Below are 18092 nucleotides of genomic sequence, written 5' to 3' on the forward strand. Positions count from 1 at the left end.
GGAGAGCAAAGTTGGTGATGGAACAGGCAGCTCATAATAGAGTAGAATCATAAATAGATTCTGGAAGAAATGGGATGATGGGCAGAATGACTATAACTATAATTTTAAAAAGGATATAGAGGCATATCTGGAAACTATGAACTGGTAGGTTTAACATCTGTTGCAGGGAAAGTTTATGAAGTGATTTTGAGAAATCTAATGACTGCTGTATCTGGGACTAATGTGTCAACATCAGATTACCCTAGCAAAGGAATCTAGGAGTTCCATCGATGATCTTGTATACAAACATCACAGCAATGATTTTCAACAAATGGAATTATCCAGTAATAGATCTGCTGGCCAATTTTCAGAAACAGCTGAGGAGATTTGGAAAAACTTCAGACCTTTGAGCTATAGATATCATCAACCATTTGCTCTCTTGTAAAGAAATGTTATTTTTCATTCTTCGCCTCTTCTAGCGCTTTAACAAAAAAACTTTTTTTCTTCCTTTCAGGTGTCAAGGACTGCAAGCTTTAACAACTCTTAGATACCAACACCCCTCCTGATTCTTCTTGCCCTTCACTTTCCTCTGACTCCATACCTCCCTCCAATCTCACCCTTTGTCATGTTTTCACTATCCCCTCTGACCCTGAACAATCAGTTCTCTGCAAAGGCCTTAGTCTTATGCCCTTACACCCCCACCTCAATGAATTTAGAGCTCAAACACAATGCTGAGTTCTTCTTCCATTGCCTTTGCGCCCCCTTCTTTGGCCAGGAGTCTTCACCACCTCCCCCCCCCCCCCCCCCACCCTGTACAGCAGACCCTTTCTCCCATCTTCAGAATTCTCATTCCACCTGGAACCCTCCCTCTGGCCTCTTACCCTCTCTTGATCTTTTCATTGCTAATTGCTGGCATGACATCAGTCATCTCAATTTCTCTACTCCTCTCACTCTTTCTAACCTACCTCCCTCTGAACTTGCACTCCATTCTCTCAGGTTCAACCCTGACATTACCTTTAAACCTGCTGACAAGGGCAGCGCTGTTGTTGTATGGCAAACAGACTTCTACCTTGTGGAGGCTGAGCGCCAACTCTCTGACAGCTCCTCCTACCTCTTCCTGGACCATTAACCGCACTGCTGAACATCAAGACATAGTTTCCCAGACTGACACAGAGCTTATCTCACTCTGGAGATCTTCTCCCCCACAGCCTCCAACTTCATTGTCCCCCAACTCTGCACAGCTCACTTCTACCTCCTTCCCAAGATCCACAAAAAGGACTTTTAAAAAATTTGTTCATGGGATGTGGGCGTCGCTGGCGAGGCCAGCATTTATTGCCCATCCCTAATTGCCCTTGAGAAGGTGGTGGTGAGCCGCCTTCTTGAACTGCTGCAGTCCGTGAGGTGAAGGTTCTCCCACAGTGCTGTTAGGAAGGGAGTTCCAGGATTTTAACCCAGCGACGATGAAGGAACGGCGATATATTTCCAAGTCGGGATGGTGTGTGACTTGGAGGGGAACGTGCTGGTGATGTTGTTCCCATGTGCCTGCTGCTCTTGTCCTTCTAGGTGGTAGAGGTTGCGGGTTTGGCACGTGCTGTCGAAGAAGCCTTGGCGAGTTGCTGCAGTGCATCCTGTGGATGGGACACACTGCAGCCACTGTGCGCCAGTGGTGAAGGGAGTGAATGTTTCGGGTGGTGGGTGGGGTGCCAATCAAGCGGGCTGCTTTGTCCTGGATGGTGTCGAGCTTCTTGAGTGTTGTTGGAAGCTGCACTCATCCAGGCAAGTGGAGAGTATTCCATCACACTCCTGTCTTGCAGATGGTGGAAAGGCTTTGGGGAGTCGGGGTGAGTCACTCGCCGCAGAATACCCAGCCTCTGACCTGCTCTTGTAGCCACAGTATTTATGTGGCTGGTCCAGTTAAGTTTCTGGTGAATGGTGACCCCCAGGATGTTGATGGTGGGGGATTTGGCGATGGTAATGCCGTTGAATGTCAAAGGGAGGTGGTTAGATTCTATCTTGTTGGAGATGGTAATTGCCTGGCACTTGTCTGGCGCGAATGTTACTTGCCACTTATCAGCCTGGATGTTGTCCAGGTCTTGCTGCATGCGGGCTCGGACTGCTTCATTGGAACTGAAAACTGTGCAATCATCAGCGAACATCCCCATTTCTGACCTTATGGAGGGAAGGTCATTGATGAAGCAGCTGAAGATGGTTTGGCCTAGGACACTGCCCTGTGAGGCCCATCATTTCAGCCCGTTCTTGCTCCACGGAACTTATTTCCTCTTATTGCGACTCTTCTTTCTCCCCTTGTCCAGTCTCTTCCAACCTACGTCTGCAACTCTTCCGACGCGCACTGCCACTTTAACAGTTTTCAGTTCCCCGGCCCTAACCTTTTCACTATGGTTGTCTAGTCCGTAAATTGCCCAGCTGCCGTGGCGGGATTTAAACTCGTCTCTGGATTATTTGTCTAGGGGTCTCGAATTACTAGTCCAGTAATATAACCACTATACTACCGTACCCTGACTTGACAAGTTGATGTCAGTTTCCTAGCTGTACTGGAACAGCTTGGGGAGGGGAGCAGCTAATTCTTGTGTGCAGGTCTTCAGCGCTATTGCTTGTATGTTGTCACTCAGCCACTTCTTTATGGCACCTTGAATAAACCAAATTGTCTGAATACTAGCATCTATTATGGTGGGAATCTTGGGGGGAGGTTGAATAGGATCGTCCCTTTGGTACTTTTGGCTGAAGAAGCTTGCACTTACGGTGCTGGGCTGCACCATGGTTGAGAATTGGCATATTCATCGAAAATTAAAATGTTAAGCACCAGGAATTCAGCCACTTTTAAATTCTGCAAAGCTACTATTCAAAAGTACCATTCCCAGCAAAACTTGAGATGTCAGGTTAACTGGCTAGTAATTGGGAAAAAATTTAAAAGAATATGGGGCAATTATGAGATTGCATTGCATCTCATTAAACAGGCACAAAATATCAGTCCTGCTATATTAGGCAGAGAGGCATTGAAAATATTGATGGTCTTCAATTTGAGACAGATGAAGACTGGAGAAGGTGTAAAAAAGATTAACTTAGATGATACCAGAACTGAGAGGTTATACCCATCAGGAAAGATTGAACAGGCTGGAGCTCTTTTCTCTAGACAAGAGAAGACTGAGGGGTGACCTGATAGAGGTCGTTAAGATTATGAAAGGGTTTGATAGGGTAGACGTAGAGAAGATGTTTCCACTTGCGGGGGAGACAAGAACTAGGGGCTATAAATATAAGATAGCCACTAATAAATTCAATAGGGAATTCAGGAGAAATTTCTTTACCCAGAGAATGTGGAAGATGCTACAACATGGAGTAGTTGAGACGGCTGGCATAGATGCATTTATGGGGAAGCTAGATAAACACATGAGGGAGAAAGGAATAGAAGGATTTGTTGATGGGGTTAGATGAAGAAGCGTGGAAGGATGCTCGGGTGGAGCATGAACATCGGCATGGACCAGTTGGGACGAATGGACTATTTCTGTTTTGTGGACTCAATGTATCTTGATGAAAGGTCATTGACCTGAAACGTTAACTCCATTTCTCTCTCCACAGATGCTGCCTGACCTGCTGAGTGTTTCCAGCATTTTCTGTTTTTATTTCAGATATCCAGCATTTTGATTTGGTTTGGTTGGAAAATCAAATTGTTTCTTCAGACTGTACCACTAGCATGAATCTCATTATTCTTAAACATATGGGTCTTTCTCTTCATGCGATATAAAGTTCTTCACTAATAAAACACTCACTCACACTTTGGGTTCTGATCCATAGACCAGGCATAATTTATTCTCTCATGTATCTTATTCCATTTACTCAGCATACTTGGGTCTCTAATGTCCTATGCCCATAAGAATGATGATGGAGTCAATTTTTCAGTCCTGGCGCTAAAACAACAGGCCCGACCACAATGTGGTTAATGTCTGATGACGACACACTGAAGAACCTGGCAGGATTTTCTGAAGTCAGCTCAAATGAATTATTCTGGGCAAGCTGCCAGCCCATATTAACAGGTGAGTCATACGCTAACCAAGCCAGCTTGACCTCATGGCAATGGACCATTCGCACATGCATTGATACCCTGGAACTGGAGCCAACCAGTACTACCAGTGGCTCAGAACAAGATAGCACCTCACAGCATTCTGTTTCTTTCACACCAACATTTGCGAGCACCAGCATAGCTACACAAGTAACAGAGGATGCAACTAGTATGCTTGACAAAGTAGCATCAGGTGAGTCACAGTGCACATGTGAGGAGCAGCTAGAACCAATGCATTAGTCACCTGTTTGATAAGCACATTGCCTGTTACTGTCAGGTTGGAGGTTGGTTGCAGGTTTGCTTGCAGCTAATGGCACAGAAGAACAAATGGCTCCATGCTGACTTTAGATGCTGAGAGGTTGTTTCCCCTGGCTGGAGAGTCTAGAACTAGGGGGCATAGTCTCAGGATTAGGGGTTGGTGATTTAAGACTGAATGAGGAGGAAATTCTTCACTCAGGGTTGTGAATCTTTAGCATTCTCTACCTCAGAGGGCTGTGGATGCTCGGTCGTTGAGTATATTCAAGGCTGAGAGGATAGATTTTTGGACTCTAAGGGAATCGAGGGATATGGGGATTGGGCAGGAAATTGGAGTTGAGGTTGAAAATCAGCCATGACCTTATTGAATGGCGGAGCAGGCCCCATGGGCCGTATGGTCTATTCCTGCTCCTATTTCTTATGATCTTATGTTCTGATCCAAAATCTGGGAAGCCAATTATCATCGATCATTGCTAGGAACGTGTCCAAGGCCTGCAAATATGATTAATAGCAAAATGGTGGGTGCGGCTAGTCCAGCTCTGGTGCCTGTTGATCTCCCTGACATGCTTTATTTCATTTTGTACCACTTCAATTCTGAAATAACGCAATTGGAGCATTTTAAAAGTAAACCCGTCATTAGTTTTAAATTGTCCTGCCAACCAACACTGGATTATGTAACATTTATTAGATAGTTTGATGCCCCCATGATCATTTTTTTTTGTTTGTTCTCAGGTCATGGGTGACATGACAAAGCTGCATGTATTTCCTATCCCTACTTGCCCTGAGGAAATGGGCCTTCTTTTTGCAATTGTTCATCCCAGCAGCTTAATAGTACCCTTCAGAGGTCATTAAGAGGCAACCACATAGCTTGGACTAGAGTTAAGTGTAGGTCGGACTGGGGAGGGGTGGTAGGTTCCCTTTCCTGAAGGACATTAATGAACCAATTGGGTTTTTATGACAATATAGCAATTTTCATTGTCATTTTTTTTTCTGGTGCCAGCCCACAAATAACCGTATTTATTGAATTTAATCTACCACTTGCCATTGTAGGATTTGAACGCATAATCTCTGAGTTGGAAGTCCAGTGGAATACCTAAATATTTGTATTGTAATAGCTACTTTGCATGGGCATTCTTTTACCATTTTTTCTGTTCTACTGAACTCTTATAAATGTTTCAATTACTGTGGGCTTCCCAGGAACTTTCTAAGCTATTTTTATTTACACACAAACATTCTGAAAATGTTGTGATGTAAAATGGGGGCCAAAGAACTGTGGCAAAAAAAAAACAGTAATATAATATTTTTAAAAAGGCATTAAAAAAAACATTACATGTGGCATTTTAAGAGCTTTAGTGTACAGTCACTGCAGACTGGTAGCTTGAATGCATAGCGCAGATTGGTAAACAATGGGAAATTGTGTGTGCTCCAATTTGCATACATTTAGGATTTATGAGAATGCAGTTCTCACACAAAATGTATGAGCAATCTATGCAGGTCTTTGTAGAACATGACAAGCTATTTCACCTTGTCCAGAACAATAGAACCAGAGGACATGGCCTGCGCTCGAAGGAGGACAAATTCAAAACTAATCTGCGGCAACAATACCTCAGTGAGTGAATTGTCAATCTATGGAACAGACTCCCTAGGGAGATGGTGGAAGCAGTTAGCATTGATTCATTTAAATGCAAAATAGATAGATTTCTTTCAGAAAATAACATTTTGGGATACAGTATATGAGTCATTTGAGATATATGTGGTAAATGCAGCATGCTTGGGAGAAAAGACGTGACTTTGGACCTATGGTTCCCAAAGCTTTCCACCACTAGGGTTTTCCTTGTGTCATTTCTCGATCTGTTGTAGAGATTGCCATGATTAGTCAACAACTCCATTATCAATGTATCATGCGATTACCAGGGTGGTAGAAGGCGAACTAGATGGATCTTGGTCTTTTTCCATCTAGTAATTCCAATGTTCTTAATCCATCGCATGGGCTTAATGCCTGTTTTACAGCACAGACTGGATGGATTGCTCACCGCCAAATATCCTGCTCCCAGGTCACACAAGTCAAGCTACCAGGAGGATCTGGCCGGCCAGAAAATATAAACTCTACATAGTTTTAAGCAACTGTTCATTTCTTATCATACTAAAATATTAGGAACACCCATCATTTCTAAATAAATGGCAGATAGTTGCTGATTATGTTACCAGTTGGTTGACTAAGAACTAGTGGGGAAGGTCAAAGTCCATATCCCTTTCAGAACTTCCTGCTATGTGCGTTGATCTTAATCAAGCAATCTTCTCCACTCTGGGGTTTGTTTTGGGCCACACCTGTAACCACTTTTTTCTTTCCCATCAGCAAGTCATACTGTTGTTTCCCACTCCAGGAGAAAGTCTTTTTTTCCCGCTTTGTTTATGGGTTGTTTGCTTCTGTTTATCTTGTTTTTTGCGATGGTCCAGGAAGACATCTGTAATGAACTTTCTGTTGAGTTTAACTTTTTGCATAACTGTTTCTCTTATCATCAACTCCAATTTTGGCCCTTAGTATCGAACTGGTTTCTGTTCAACCTCTGCTCGTTTTAAGATTTGTATCAGTGACCAACTCACATGACTATTGTCTTGCATTCTTCATCATTGCACAAGATCATTCACTAGAAGGCACTCGGGGCTGCAAAAATGTTTGAGCTCAATTCCTGTAGGTACAGAGAGACATCTCAGATTCCAGCTGTATGCAGAAGGACACTTCCAGATTCAGGGTAGACAGAGAAGCATATGTAAAGCAGACAGGGCACTTAAGAAAGATTTTCTAAGGAGCACTCTGCATCAAGTTGTGGTGTCAAAGTCCTTAGTTACATTTGTGGCCAAAACTTGGACTTGGAAGTCCAGTGACAAGAGCATTCAGGTAATTTTTAATCACTCCCATCAGAGTTTGTTTCCGGCACCAATCCAGGATAATATGGATAGCTAACACGCAATAGGATGAAGCAGCAGCATCTGTTAAATCCTCCCATTGATCTGTAGATAGTGTCAGATTGGCTCAGTTGGTAATACTCTCATCTCTGAGTTAGATTGTTATGGGCTCAAGCCTTGAAGACTTGAAAATACAATGTAGGCTGACACATAAGTGAAGTATTGAGGCGGCATCTTTCATTTGAGATGTTAAACTGAGGCCCCATCTGCCTGCTCAGGTGGACATTAAAGATCCCATACAATTATGTGAACAAGTGCAGAGGAGTTCTCGTGGTGTCCTGGCTAACATTTGTCCCTTAATAATCACTACCAAATTAACACATCATCTGGTTATTCATCTGTTATTTGTTGGACTGTGCCATGTGCAAATTAGTTACCCTATTTGGTAAAGAACAACAGTGACTGCACTTCAGAAATAATCCATTGGCTGCAAAGTGCTTTGGACATCTGAGGATATGATAAGGTGATGTACAAATACAGGTTCTGCACTCTCTTTCTTTCCTTCCTTATTTCTTTAGACCACCCTCACTAGAGGATTAATAAGGCATGAACCTCAACACCCCCCCACAAAAAAAATCATCAACTATCAAACATTTTCTTTTCAGTTAGCCATGTCATCAGTTACTGACAGCTTGTTTTAGCATAGAGGTCTTTTTATTAAAATAGCTGACATAGCATCACTTCCAACTTGAGGTGCCAACTCAGTCAGTATTGAGGTGAAAGGCTAGTGTCTAACCCATTTCACCACTCAGTTCCCCTATGAAACTCTTATCAATTCCCATGTTTTATCTTGACTGTCTGAAGTTTTTAATTTTAGTAGATCTCTTTCCTGTAAAATCTTGTCAAAGGCTTTATCAAAATCAAAATAAACCATCATAGTGAGTGCCAGCATTTATTGTAATTGTAACTTCCTCAAACAAGTCAAAGGTTTGTCAAGGAGGTACTTTCTTCTTTTCTAAGTCCATGCCAGCTGTTTCTTATTAAATAATTTGTATATAGGTACTCTTGCAGCTTACTCCTTAGAATGATTTTCACTATTTTACTGGCTGTTGATGTTCTTATAATCGGCCGGTAGTTACCTGGATTAGAAGTGTCCATTTAAAAAAATGGTGATACTATAATCATACTTGCAAATCTCTCCAGTACTGTACCTATTTCCCAAGAACAAACTTCTTCATCTTTAGTTATTCTGTCTTTCCATTGCTCCATATATTAAAGAGCTGATTTGCCTTATTGAGCACCTGACAGACATAGCGAGACGTGCGGTGTCTGTCATGAGAGAGGATTCCATAATTTTACTGTTGGAGGCTTTGTTTTACCTGGCTGATGCCCATCCCCTGGCTTGGTCTTGTGCCAGAAAACAGACTCCAGCAGCAGTCATAAGGCCCCAAGGGATTAAGGTTATCCTGGAATAGTGGGGTGAAAATCCAAAATTAAAGTGACTTTGCCTCCAATATTCACCCTGTCCATGAACACCAGCAGGCCCTCTACAGGCCCTTGTGCCAGATTTATTCAGGCACCCTTTCGCTGGGGTATCCAATAATTATGGGATGAGGAAACTGAGCCAGGAGGCCATGAATAACCCTTTTTACCTCATTAAATGTTTACACCGGGCCTGTGTCTTCTCCAGGTGCAAGCCAAGTTCAATGGGGATAGAGATCAGACTTAATGGGTCTCTACCCCTTTTTTCTCTTCATTGCACCAAGGTGCAGCAAAGAGGAAAATCCATCCTTAAATCTTTACAAATTGAGTATCTTTTCACTAATCCAGAAATGAAGGATACATAATGAGTCAGCTGATCTGAAGTAAATGATATCCAATATGCATTTTGCTTATACCATACACAGAGAAAATATTTAAAAATAAAAATTGTTGTAACTTATAAATCGAAATAAAACTGATGAGTTGTAAAATGGTTCTGGTAACATCACCATGAAATTGTTTTTCCTTTGAGAGTGCTACAATTAAAAACAATATATATATGTGTATATATTATACATACTAGCAGATTACCAGTCGTGTTGTTCATTGTAGCTCATGTTATGGTGTTGCAAGAATCTCTTTTGCTTTCTCTCGGTCTTTGTCTTAAAATTAACCACAGAGCTGGTTTCACTGATGCTAACCCATCACTATCAGCTACAAGATCAAACTGGCAAAAAAGCAGATGTAAAAATCTACATTTATCTGACTTGTATAAATGAGCTAAAAAAAAAAATTAAGTTACAAAAGCAAAGGATTCTCCGTGGATCCAGGGAATCAGAAATAAAAACAGAAAATGCTGGAAATACTCAGCAGGCCAGGCAGCAACCGTGGATCATAGATGTTGCCTGGCCTGCTGAGTTTTTCCAGCATTTTCCGTTTAAATTAAGTCACATCCCTTTTCTAACCAAATTTTTCTAAACATAGCTTTACAATTCCTTTTATGTTACATTATGGTTAGAGGGATACATTATAATTTTTTGAGTAAAAATACAAATTGTACTTCCTTTTCAGAAATAGCTTTTCTCTACTATATTAAATATGCAGATTGTGCCATGTATTTAGATTATGAGTTTTATATTGAGGACGAAGAAAAAAAGATAAAATGAATTTTCATTTTTTCTTATTTACCAACTAGGTTTTGCACAGTCTTTAGCTTACTAAGAGGTTCTACTCAAATAAATATTTAAAATTAGGATTTTTGTTCCCAATCTCCCCCAAACTTAAATAATTGCACTTGATAAAATATCTAAAAATTAAATGCTGCTAAAAGGGCACACACATATAACAACTTTATTTGCGAAATAAACTACCCCTTGACTTACATCAAGTTAAAGGAAATCAAGGGATATGGGCGGGAAAGTGGAGTTGAGGTCGAAGATCAGCCATGATCTTAATGAATGACGGAGCAGGCTCGAGGGTCCGTATGACCTACTCCTGCTCCTATTTCTTATGTTTCTTAAGTTTCTGTGAAAGTTACCTCACTGAATGATTGTTGTTTTGACAGTTTTACATACAAAAACCCAAACTGAAAATACCTTAAAATACCTTCTAAAAATGTTTTCAGTCATCAATCCTTCTCAATTAGTGAATAGCAGGGAAGGAAGGATAGGGTTTGCATGCAACATGTCCTAACCTGCCCTGTGAATGGTCAGTCTTGCTGTCAATCAGAAAAAAGAATTCTGGAGCTGTAGGTACAGAGGCATGTTGGGAATTGTAGCCTACAATCTTGTCACAGACAGACACCAGCCCTTCAAAGGAAAACATTGTTAGGCACATTTTAAACACAGAAAATGCTACTGTTTAGGTAGGTGTAATCATTTTCTTGTACTTTTTTAATGTCTTTATTATGTTACAATCCTTATTTCCCCTAGTAAGTGCTCAACTTGGAGAAATCTAGGTGGTGGCTCAAAGGATATATAAAAAAAATATTTGGAGCAATTCCATTGGCTCTCCTTTTGGTAGATTTTACTGACTGCTCATGCTTAATCTATTGTTTTCGTATGTCCTTAGTAGTTCTTCTTTGGTACTGCATTCCTCATGTTTGATTTGTACATTTCCTACCTATTTATTAATGCTTTTTTTTGCCGTATATGTGAGTACAAAATTTGAGCTAATTAGATGTAAACATGCTACACATATTTTGCATGTGTAAAGGTGTGATGCTGAAATATGCTACCTGATCATGCTCGGCAAAAGAAAATATATTATTACCAATTCTCCTGTGATGTGGCTCACAGTAAGTCAGAGAAAATATTGTTTATACTGATAGGAGTTTTATCAAGTAATGCAGAATGTATTATTCTGGTGCTAAGTCCCAGTTTGAGGCTAGAAGATTTAATTGTTAAGTAAACAAATTTCAATCAGATCGATCAGATTGTAATTGTTTGGTGAAAGAACTGTGCAGGATTAAGTCAATCAGAGTTTAACTTCTCTTCAGACAGCAAGTTACAGCCCAGGATGAAATGTGTGGCTTTCTCTTTTTTAAGTGTGCTGATTGCTTATTTGTAAGTCATAGGCCCCGATATTACCAGAGAGACGGGATGGCAACGGAGTGGGGGGGACTGGGCGCGTGGGTAACCCACCCAGTGAAATCGGTCCGTTCCCCACGCGATCGCGGGTAAATTGAAGGCACTTACCGTGGCTTCCGGGTTTCCCGTCGTCAACCTGCGCAGCGGGCGGACTGCACACCCGCATCACAGGCTGTCAGCTGGAGGAGCCCTATTTAAAGGGGCAGTCCTCCAATGCTGCTCCTGCAGCAAACAACCAAAAGTGCAGCATGGAGCGGACCAGGGGAAAGGCTGCTCTCAGATTTAACGATGCTTCACTCCAGGGGTGAGGAGGAGGAGGGAGATTTTCTACCCAGTGGATGGGAGGAAATGCCCTGCCTCTGCTACCAAGAAGGCCTCGCTTGAGGTGGCAGAGGAGGTCACCAGCAGCAGCAGCAACATCTCCCGCACTTGGATCCAGTGCAGGAAGTGCTTCAATGACCTAACTAGGTCAGCCAAAGTGAGTACAATAACTCATTCTCCTACATTCCGTCTTCCACATCACTGCCCCCACCCCCCAACTCATTCTGCACTGCCAACACTACTCTATCACATCACTCCTCACACCCACTCAAAGCTCATCCTCAACTTACCTGCACTTCCTCACCTCCCCAGTATTCATCCCACACTACCACTCAACCCAATCCCCATACAATGTCATGGCTCTGTCTCATACTCAGCCTCTGATGCATCTCTTTCACGGTCAGCCTCACCCAAACCAATGCATTCAACGGTTGGCCACGTCACCATCCCTCATTCACGCCTCATTACTTTCTCCCCTTATAGGAGAAGAAAGCCCAGAATGCATGGGAGAGAGTGAAAACTGGAGGGAGGCCGCAACATCAGGTCGTCCTCACGGACGCGGAGCAGGAGGCTCTTGAAGTGAGCCGCACCCTCGAGTGCCTGTCCGTTGGGGACGCCGAGACTGCCACCCGACAAACAGCTGATGACGGAACTTTAACATTCAGCACTCACAATAGCAAATGATGTTAACATGCCTTGCCATCTTCAGCATCTCAACATCTGTCATCATGCTTAATATTGCCTTCTGTTCTCTTACAGGGCCTTCAGTGACTGCTGTGACGGCGGAGGGCGATTCCTCAGAGGACCTGCCTGCCCCTGAGAGGGCACCGTTACATCTGAGTGAGTCATCCACCAGCGCAGACACACACACCTCGGTGGGTCCCCATCCTCAGTTAGTTGGGGTTGCACATGGTGAATCACCACACACATGTGAGCACGAGCAGACACTGGTGGCTAGGGGCAGCTGTGGAGAGTCTGCGTCGGTGGGAGCACTCTTCTCCAGGCTCTGCTCAGGACACAGATGCTGAACCCTGGGGGCCATCCTTTAAAAGGAGAATGATTGAGGGGCAGCAGCACATTTGTGAGGTGCTGGAACAGGTGCCACGCGCACTCTCCACAATCGCGCAGAGGATGGAGGAGTCCAACTCCTGCATGTGGGGAATGGTGGCACAGGTACAGGAGGGAATCTCTGAGATACTGTTACAGGGACATGAGGGCATCTCTGAGATAGTGTCGTGGACAAGTGCGGGAATGTCCGTGATGGAGGGAAGGCTAGCCTCCATCGAGCTTCAAGCATGGCTCACTAATGAGTCCATTGAGGCCCTGAAAGTGGCCCTTCGGACTCAGGATGTACAACTTTCTGCGGCCTTAAGCAAGCAGGTAGATACATTGGCACTTGCCTTACAAGGCTTCAGGCGTGTCCTCCAAACTGTCATCCAGCAGGGTGGTAGGAGTATGTGGGCCTGGCCCAGGAGAGGGATGATGGCAAAAGGGGACATGGAAGTGGGGACGCCACTCAAAGCGCTCCCACGTCTCACCCATTGCCCCCCTCTCAACCAGTACCCGCAATGCTGCCTCCTCTCCAGGTGGTCGAGTCTGCCCCTGCACAGGTGCAGGGGGAGCAGTCTTTGGAGGGACCCTCATGGGCACTGAAACCCAGAGGGCATCGGCCCAAAGCATCTAATCGGTCGGGGCATGAACAACAGCAACCTGCCACCACCTCTGCTGCAGCCACAGGGGAAACACCATGTAGGAGTAATCGTAAGCATAAGGCAAAGGTTTTGTGAGCACAAAGGGGATGCACAAGGGTGTTTGACGCTTTGTCATGTTTTTTATTTATATTTGATTTTTGTTAATGGTACATTAAATATTATTATTTTCACCACTACTGCCACGACTTGGGCATTCTTGACGGGCTTGTGTAATAAGTCCCTTTCATGAGGTTCACCATGAACACCCACACTTGATGCCATCCATTGGGTCACTCTACAGTGGGTGTATGTGTAGTTGCACGACTATTTTGTGCGGAGGGCGGGGTGGGGAGGGGAGGCTGGTGTGGCCGCTTCTCTATCCAGTGGTGAGGACTGGACTCTTCACACTGTCTGATGTTAGGAGAACTGTTCACATATCAGTGACTCCCTGGCCTCACGAGCAGCCAGGTGAGCCGCTATTCTGCCCATGGGTTGCTCCTCGTCCTCGTCCTCCTCCTCCTCCTCCTCAATATGGGTGGCAGATGTGGATGGGGCCTCCTCCAGCAGCACCCCTCTCTTTTGTGCCATGTTGTGCAGAGCACAACAGATGACTGTAATGCATCCCACTCTGTCTGGTGCGTATTGAAGCGCTCCCCCAGAACAATCAAGGCACCTGAAGCACATCTTGAGCAGCCCTATAGCATGCTCAATTGGACACCTGGTAGCGATGTGGCTGTCGTGATCTCGACACTGTTGCTCGGCGGTGTGGTTCCTCAGAGGTGTCATGAGCCATGTATGCAGGGGTATCCCTTGTCCCCGAGGAGCCAGCCCTTGCGGGTGTTGGGTGTGTGGAAGAGGGGCGGGATTTTGGACTCCCGGAGGATGAAGGAATCGTGGCAGCTGCCAGGGTATCTGGTGCACATGTGAAGTAATCTCTTGCGGTGGTCACAGATGAGCTGAGTGTTGATGGAGTGATAGCCCTTCCTGTTGATGAACAGTCCTGGCTCATGTGGAGGTGCTCGTATTGCTATATGGGTGCAATCGATTCACCCTGAAACTGTGGGAAGCCAGCCACAGCATCACCAGCCTCGCCAGGCACGCCGTTCACCTCCGCCACGTGGAGCTCCACAACATCTCCAGCCTCGCCAGGCATGCCATCCACCTCCGCCACGTGGAGCTCCACAACACAGTGCTGCGCCACAGGCACCTGCACAACAGCAGGGAGGGCAACAACAGAAAGAGCAGCATCGCAGGAGGCTCTACCCTCGCCACCGGGTCTACAGACTCAGGCTCAGCTTCCTGGACCTCTCTGAGGAGCAGTGCATGGAATCCCACTGCCCTTTCTGACTGGCTGAGGTCACCCATGGGGAAGTTGATATAGTGCAAGGTCCTGTGAAACAAGCCGTCGGGGTGACCTGCCTTATGCACTTGTGTGCAGACGACTGAGAGACCCCGGCGATGTCCCTGGTGGCACCCTGGAACGATTCGGAGGCGAAGAAGTTGAGGGCAGTGGTGACTTTGACAGCGACAGGTAAGAAGATGCTGCTCGGGCCAGCCGAGAGCAGCTCGGCATGAAGGAGGCTGCGGATGTCGGGGACTACCTGGCGACTGACTCTGAGCCTCCGTATGCACTGCTCCTCAGAGAGGTCCAGGAAGCTGAGCCTGAGTCTGTAGACCCCGTGGTGAGGGTAGTGCCACCTGCGACGCTGCTCTTTCTGTTGTTGCCCTCCCTGCTGTTGTGCAGGTGCCTGTGGAGCACTGTGCTGTGGAGCTCCACATAGCGGAGGTGGACGGCGTGCCTGGCGAGGCTGGTGATGTTGCTTGTCCTCGGATGAAGTGATGAATGCAGCTATGACGCCCCCCATCCTGATAGTGTGAGTTTGAGGGGGTCTGCATAGTAGGTAAATGTGTTCGCACAGCAGAGTTTAGGGTATAAATTAATCATTTTGAATGGAAAGACAAAGGTGTTGCAGCCAAAACTTTGTCTGAAGTGACAATAAATGAGGTATTCCCCCCAACTGTCAAATAATCCTTTGCATCTCCCACTGGCTGCTGACTGAAACACGTCTGCTCCAACAGGAAGTATTTCCAATAGCATGGGAAACACACTGAGGATCCTTCAAAATTGCACCCCCGCCAAAATCTCCAGCCTATGAGGTCTGTCAAGTACCTCAACTATCATCCCGCCGGCTTTAATTGGCGGTGGGAGTCCCGCATGCGGGAGCTGCGGAAACACACGAACACGTCATTGGGGAACCCGGAAGTGAGCGGCTTGGAGCCGGGTTCCGAATCCGTTCCGGGATTCCGCCATTTTCGGAGCCCCCCCCCGCCTCCAAAGCCATCCAAAAATCGGTCCCATAGGCTCCTGACATTCTACCCCTCCTAGTTTGATATCATCGACAAGTTTGACCAATTTGATTGGTTGAGCTTCTGATTCTAAGTCATTGATGTAAATCAGAAACAGCAAAGATTTCAGCGCCAATCCCTGGAGCAACACACTCAGCACTTTCTCCCAGTCCTGACATTACTCCTTTAACAAGTATTCACTCATAGGTAGTTATCAAGAGCAGAAGCTTAACTATTTTGATTTTTTTCTTTCCTTTTCCTCCAATTGCCCGCAGTCACTAAAGCCAATCTCACCATCCCTAATGTTGTCCTAGCTGTGATCAACTCACTTAGAATAGGCTGGAGATCAAACCCTGGGACTTGCTAATTTGATCATTTAGTTAGGACAATGTTGGATGCCATTTTTGTTTACCTTTTATCTATTGAGTCATGTTGTCTCCTGTTGGGGATAAGGTTGTTTGCTTTACCTGAAAGTGTTACACTCAGAATATCTACTACTACAATACCAAAATTTTGCACTTGATTGCATATATCTCCATTGAACCATCAGCAAAACTTTTTGGTCTCCAATAACCAGGATAGGTCTATTTTATTTCTTCAACCATCTGCTCCCAATATATCTTCTGTTTTGTTACGTATTTCAATAGAATTTTCACAGGTTTGGAGCAATTTCACATGATGTGATCTTGTGGATTACCCCAAATAGCCTCGCAAGACTTCACACTATTAAATTGGTCCTGAAATTTTCCAAAATTAAGTACAACTTATTCTGTCTTTTAAAAAAAATCTAATGTGTTCTTTAATTAGAATGCTCCTCAGGGACCAGTGGTATATGTGAAATGAACCACTCGCCAGCACACTGTATTTATATCTGCATGACCATGAGTGTATGTGGCTGACCCTGCTTTGTATTCTGTTATGTGTAAACCCCCTAGTATGGATCCTCTGTTCATACCCATAATGTTCTGAATTATTAGTTGTTCAGTTAAAACTGCATTTAATGCTCAAAATGTTGATCAGTGAAATGCGCTTTAATGCTGTTTCTGAATTTCATACTTACCAGGGAACTGGTAGTCTGTCACTGATTAATGTGTTACTTTATTTTTATTCAGAATATTGTCAAAAAAATCACTGCAAATTAATGTCTGCTCGTTGGCATCTGATTTCAACAGAGATTTTGCATTGGGAACACAATTAGCATGTATTACTCACCACAGAAACATCCCTCTGTAGCATGGAGTTAGAAGAGGCAGCAGCGTTAACTATATAGTGATTCAGACTACTGTTACTTTAGTTAAAGGTTTATTACGAACTACCAAGCCACATATTAAAATATCTCACTATATTAGATCGAATCGGGCCAGAACCTACTCCGTTAATGGTAGGGCGTTGGGGAGAGTTATAGAACAAAGAGATCTAGGAGTACAGGTTCATAGCTCCTTGAAAGTGGAGTCACAGGTGGATAGGGTGGTGAAGAAGGCATTCGGCATGCTTGGTTTCATTGGTCAGAACATTGAATACAGGAGTTGGGATGTCTTGTTGAAGTTGTACAAGACATTAGTAAGGCCACACTTGGAATACTGTGTACAGTTCTGGTCACCCTATTATAGAAAGGATATTATTAAACTAGAAAGAGTGCAGAAAAGATTTACTAGGATGCTACCGGGACTTGATGGTTTGACTTATAGGGAGAGGTTGGATAGACTGAGACTTTTTTCCCTGGAGAGTAGGAGGTTAAGGGGTGATCTTATAGAAGTCTATAAAATAATGAGGGGCATAGATAAGGTAGATAGTCAAAATCTTTTCCCAAAGGTAGGGGAGTCTATAACGAGGGGACATAGATTTAAGGTGAGAGGGGAGAGATACAAAAGGGTCCAGAGGGGCAATTTTTTCACTCAAAGGGTGGTGAGTGTCTGGAACGAGCTGCCAGAGGCAGTAGTAGAGGCGGGTACAATTTTGTCTTTTAAAAAGCATTTGGACAGTTACATGGGTAAGATGGGTATAGAGGGATATGGGCCAAGTGCAGGCAATTGGGACTAGCTTAGTGGTATAAACTGGGCGACATGGACATGTTGGGCCGAAGGGCCTGTTTCCATGTTGTAAACTTCTATGATTCTATGATTCTATATTAAAAACTACTCGTAGTACCTGCATTCAGCACATATGAAGAAAGCCATTATGCTCCAGTTCACGAACATTTCTACCTCTTCAGTTCACAGGGAAGTCATACCTTGCTTTCTTAAAGTATCAGCTAATGATGGATCTTCTGTTAGCGTTAGCACTTTTACATCTAAGTAGAGCAATGTCTGATCAATACAGATGTTGTTTTCTAAACAGATTGCAAATCCAGTGCAACTCTGTATCAATCTTTGAACAAATTCCTTTTAGTCTCCATTTCTAGGATTCACTTCAGTCTACACATGTGTTGAAGTCAATGAATATCAGTGT

The 18092-nt window shown here is 44.2% G+C and overlaps 1 protein-coding gene across 1 annotated transcript in view; it reads left to right on the forward strand.

The window, feature by feature from the left end:
* Nucleotides 1-18092, forward strand: part of tnfsf13b (TNF superfamily member 13b) — a 47069-nt gene that overhangs the window by 24162 nt on the left and 4815 nt on the right. The gene's annotated exons all lie outside the window — the stretch shown is intronic.

The sequence above is a fragment of the Heptranchias perlo genome, chromosome 6, assembly GCF_035084215.1.
Source record: "Heptranchias perlo isolate sHepPer1 chromosome 6, sHepPer1.hap1, whole genome shotgun sequence".
NCBI classification, from domain to species: Eukaryota; Metazoa; Chordata; class Chondrichthyes; order Hexanchiformes; family Hexanchidae; genus Heptranchias; species Heptranchias perlo.